This window comes from Uloborus diversus, chromosome 7, assembly GCF_026930045.1.
Source record: "Uloborus diversus isolate 005 chromosome 7, Udiv.v.3.1, whole genome shotgun sequence".
NCBI lineage: Eukaryota > Metazoa > Arthropoda > Arachnida > Araneae > Uloboridae > Uloborus > Uloborus diversus.
In genome coordinates, this window is record NC_072737.1 from 53,715,219 (window position 1) to 53,721,234 (window position 6,016).

Genomic DNA, 6,016 nt, shown 5'->3' on the forward strand with positions numbered 1-6,016 from the left:
CTTTTTACTCTTTTCAAAATTTCCCTTATTTATGATCATTACATTTTACAGACCATAGACTGTACAATAAAAACTGAGTTTTTGGTACTTTGTACTATCAGAGTTCAACCTGTACTTATCTTTAACGGCACTTCATTACTTTTGATTTGGTGATACATACAAAAACATTTTTTTAAGCACACCCATGGGCATAGCCAGGATTCCCGTGTGTGTGCTTATGTATAAAAATGGTCTTGTTAAAACGTCAACAGCTATTACACTGTAGTTTCTATTTGAGGAAGTTTTGTTCTCATTTATTACCACTAAATGACTTTAGCATTTTATAGCATGGGTGCTAAGTTGAGGTTCGGCTGTATGCATATGAAAAATTTTGCATGTATTTCTATTTTTGGCATTTTCCTTTTTGTGTTGCAATAATATTTTAAACAGTGATTTTTAGGCATTCCCCAATTTGTATTTTAGAATTTTCTGATGCAGTCTTTTAGAGTATTTAAGAGCTTAATATGAGTTGTTGTTTAATTAATGCGTTTTTATATTTTAGAAGAAGTGCATAAGTTAAAGTTCTCTTGAGATTTTTAACTTAAATCTAATTATCACTATTTTGCTGGTGATATTGTTTACTCTTATGTGTACATATATGTTACTTAAATGTGAAAATATTTGAATAATTATTGTCAACAGTTCAAAAAGTCAAACTGTTTTTAGTTTGTGTTATTTTTTTATTAACTATTTAAAGCAAAACATTAGTATTATCTTGCTTTTCTCATGTATGGTGCTCCAGTTTAAATATTTTTTTTTATCTGTATGTGAAAATGTGCTACAGTGATGCTCTTATAAGTGAAGAACAACATAGAAAATTATATTGTGTGCATTATATATATTCAAGTTAGATGAAGTTATGTTGGAAAATCCTGGAATGAACTGAGAAACTGATTTTGAAAACATGTAACTTTCTACCCTCCAAACTCATTCTGAATTATTTTCTCTTTCTACTGTCTACTTACACACTTGACTTTTTCTTTCTTAATTTTATTTTGTCAGAAACTATGCTAAGGTTTATAATTTTATACATACTTTAAACTAACACATGGGAATTTATTACTTATATACGAGGGAAAATTAAAAGTCTTTGCACCTATTTTTTTAAAAACAAAATGCAGATGTGAATACAAAGCAAACATATACATTCCCAGCAGTGACAGTTCCTTGAACCATACCAGCTGTATCTGCTTTTTTCTCGGAAGAGTGGAGCTGCTATCAGTCATTTAAGATGACTGTCGTTCTTCAGACATCCACAGCTTATGAGCAGCAAAGTGTTATTCATTTTCTATGGAGTAAGGGAGCCCATAGCAATTCACAGGGAAATGCACCTTCATTCCAGACCTTCCCCTTAGTGTTTTTTATGGTTTGGTCCACTGAAGAAGCTCCTGGCAGGACAGAAGCCAAGAACACGGTCCGATGGTGATTTCACAGGCAGCTGGAAGGGTTCTACCATAGGGATCTCGAATTTAGTGCTGCGAAGGGACAAATGTCTGAACTCGTGTGGTGACTATGTGGAGAAATAACGTAAGGTAAGTAGTACACTGCTTATATTTAAATACCTGTATGTACCTGTTTTTGGCGAACAAAAAATAGGCACAAAGACTTTTGATTTGCCCTCGTATATACAATAAAACCTGGCTACAACAATACTTTTGGGAGCTAAAAAATATTGATAGAGACAGGTTATTGTTATGGACAGTTTTATTATTTATGCTGGGCCCCAAGGACAGTATCGTTATAGACAGGTGTCATTGTATATCCACGAGATTTTCGAGGAAGTCATAACAGCAATTCAATGCACATAGTGTACAACATGATGACAACAATGACAATTTTTATTAAGTATTAAAAAGTAATACAAATGAACAGTCCTACATTTTAACATTCATTTTTTAAAAAAACTGAACAATTTTCCATATAGAGTATGCCTCTTTGCTTTGATATTGTTTCTAGTCAAGGAATTTTTTTTTTTTGGAACAAAAACTTCAGTTTTTAATCAGTTTTAAAACCAAAAATGATCGAGAATTTTTAAAACAGCATAAAAAAATAATAAATTTTAATATGTAATTCCTGTTGAATATCATTTTTAGTTTTCTTTTTTAGTATGCTTTTCTTGTTCCTATACTTCCTTTTTTGAATGTATATATTATAAATATTCTTGTGTATTCCATTTCTCAGAAATATAACACTATTACTTCCATCAATCAAAGTTAGCAGTTTTTCTAAGAACTAATGTCTTTATATTTCAACACCTGATGTGAATGTATAAATTTGGATTAGCAGCTTATAAATCCTAAAGGATTCAAACAGCCATGTCTTTAACATAAGGCCATGTACTTTTCTGACTCTCCTCCGGAATTCTTTAAAAATGAAGTTTAAATAATCTACTTCTAACCTTTGGTGATGTAAAATGAAGGGATTGGGTTCAGGGACACCCTGCCTTCCCCTCCTTACCTACTTTCCTATCTTTTTTTAGTTTTAACAATTGATAAATTTATTGTGGAAGGCCATCCCCTTTTTTTCCAAAACCATTTGACTAGTTTAGTTTTCAAAAGTGAAATTCTTGCCTAACATTTTTAGTTTGAAGTACAAGTGTCTATAGCCCCAGCAAAAAAAAAAAAAAAAAAAAAAGAAAAAACAAACTAACTTTCAGCATTAGACTGATATGTTATTTTGAAAACATAATCATACTTCTGTTTTATTTATTTTTTCAGACGTTAGTAAAACAAAAATCCTCACACAGCTTAATTTAATGCAGTGAATGTGCTTTTAATTAATATTTGCTCGGAGGAGGTAAATTTATTGGGGCAGGCGGTTCTTCTGGCTACTACCTTGCCTATAAGTCAGCTGAAATATGTTTGAAAATAAGTGGTACTAGGGACCTCCATAAAATAGAAACATTCAAAATCATTTTTCTCAAATATTTGTTTTAGTTTTTTTTTTTTTTTTTTTTTTGACTGACAGGGTTTTTCTCCTGAAACTAATTGGTCATCTATTTAATGGCTTGTGAAAAAAAAAATAACTTCAGAAAAAAGGTAATAATTTGACAGATAGCCAAATGAAAATGTAAACTTGTCCTTCCCATGATTATATTTGCAGCAGCAAGTAAAAATTTTCCAAGAATCAAATAAGGATAAAGTTTTACAAACAAGTTTTCTACAAAGTTGTATTCTGGAGTGTGGGGAAGTTCCATAGCATTGCCATACAATACAGACTTAGCAACTTGTTTCTAGACAAACTAATGATATGCAAAGATTTTATTTATAACTTTATTCTTTTGATTTTTCTCAATTCATTGCGTTTTATGTTATGATGTTATCCATTATTATGATTGTTGACTGTAAATTTTAATTTGTTTAAAGTTTAGGTAATAAGTAAATGCCATAGAAGACCTTTACTAATATCTAAACTACCTTTGATAGTCAAATTTTAAACATTTTGAATTTCTGATTAGAAAAAAAAGAGATCATTTAAATAAATTATTTATTATCTTGAACTTGCTTTTACTACCATGAACAGCAAAAATACAGAAATCCATTTTAAATTAAATATACATGCATGAGCGTTGCTGTTGAATATGATTGAAGGTGGATGCTTTGGACCCAGACCGTCTTGTAAGTCTATACTTGAGGCAAACCTAACCTAGCAGCATCTAGTGCTGTGATTAGGATCTGCGTAGCCTTCATAGTGCTGCCAGGTTAGGTTTTTCCCCCAACTATACGCCCCAAAAATAATCCTATGATAGACATGAATTTCGACTGTTTCATACTTTTTCAGTTTCCGAGGTATTTACTGCTCTGACACATGTAAGTGTATGCGGCAACTTCATATATATTCCCTCATAGTATTTATAGATCATATGTACTTTTAATAGCATATTTTGTTTTTTGAGTGCCATAGTTGAATTGCTATTTGAAAAGTTGCCATTAAATGAAACATGCCAAAAAAGTTCCGTATAAGTCATTCCGACTAGTTGGTGAATTTTTTTTATCTCTTACAAATTTATTTTATTTATTATTTTTTATGTTGTATTTTGTATGTTGTTCAATCTTGTTTTATGCAATTTTTGTACATCAACAAAAAGTTTGTTTTACACCAAGTTTTACTTTAAAATATTTTTTGCCAAAAAATTATTCATTCATTTAATTTCAGCTTTAAAAGTAAATTAATGCCTTCAATGATTCCGATTCAGTAACATAAGATATAACTGTGTAAAAAGAAATCTAGTTAAAAATAAAATATAACTTAGTTAACCGAATGAAATAATTAGGAAAGTCATAGAAAAATATTTTTAACAGCTAAAGCTATTTTCAGAGAAAACGAGGATATTGCAGAAAGCATCGTTTATATGGCTTGTACATAAATAAATCACTTTCATAAAGTTCAGATTCATTCATATTATCTTTTATGCAAAAGTGCATCATTTATGAGTCTTGAAATATTGGTTATACAGCATTTTTCCTTTTCTACAATTCAAAAAATTTCCAAACAGAATGTTGATGAAACTAATTATGGATGAAGAAGACTGGTAGCTTTTTGTAGATAAGTTCAATTTTAAGTAGTTTGAACTGAGATAGTGGTATTCTGACCTGAGTTAAGCACATTTTTTGATTCAATAGATGAAACATTATCTTGTGATGGATAATTTAAGTGAAGAAGATAATGACAAAGTGACATCACCATCCATTAAACTAGGCAGTAGGCTGTATTAATCAACATAGAGCTTATTTTGTTTCTCAAAACACAAGTGGAAAAAAAATTAAAGAACTCGATAAAATTAATAATGGAATAGTCAATTTGTTAGTATCGAGACTTATTAATTTTTGCCGACTGCATAAGAAAGCTTTATAAGAACCGTAAAACTGTTAGATTTGAATAAAATGTGTTTAATAGCGCTGAACTTAAAGGGGGGGGGGGGGGTAGAAGTAACATTTCGATCATACGTCGTTTCCCTCCAATCCCTTGAATTCTCATTAATGATGCTTTTCTGTAATACCTTTTAAAAATTAAAAAATGTCAAACATTAATAAAATTTTGTGACATTCTATTTATATATCACCTTCTACTGTAATTAATGTGTATTATAAATCATTCCAATGAGATTTTTATGCCTCTGAACTGAATTAATAATTCCATATTTGAAAAATGTCATTGTTATTTAAATAAACTTCATTTTCAAACATGTTTGAGTTGACTGTCTATTTAATTGCATGTGTTTGTTGCAAGTATGTAATAAAATAAAAAGAAAAGGCTATTTTGGGGGAGGGGGGAATCTTAATTTTAAAATGAGTATTAGCATATTTAGCCATCCTGAAACCTACAGAAGTTTATCATACATGACTTTTTATAATGTGGGAAAGCAAGAATTTTTTAAAATTAAGGCCCAAAAAAATCTGGTACAGTGAAACCTGTGTAAGTTGACCACTCGCGGTGCACTACTTTAGTGGTCAACTTACAGAGGTTGATTTATATGATAAAGGCTAATTCCGTGCCTGAAAAAAGCGGTCATCTTACAAGGGTGGTTAACTTCACAGGTTTTAATGAATGTGCTAATTTTAAATTTTCCTAGGTGACAGGTTTCCATTGTAAAAAAATTCATTTTAACTGGAAACATTTGACGATCAACTGATTAGTATTCAGGCTCGTCATTTTGAATTTTTCCGAGGGGTGGAGGGTGGGTAATGACACACCTGAGCCCAAAATGATAGGCCTGAGATCAGAAATGTAATTTAATGAATGTATATCCTTATTTTTCACATCTCAAAATGTATTTCATAATTAATTATAAAATTCATGTTTACTACTATAGTAGAATTGGAATTATCCAGACGCAGACATCTAAATGTCTTAAACAAAAAGAAAATCCAAGGCTTTAATGTTCTAGGATTAGCCAAAATAATGATTCTGTCTATGCACGACTGTTGACCTTTCTTCCATGAAGCTAGTGTGTGCACAGGATGAAGATTAAAAGTTG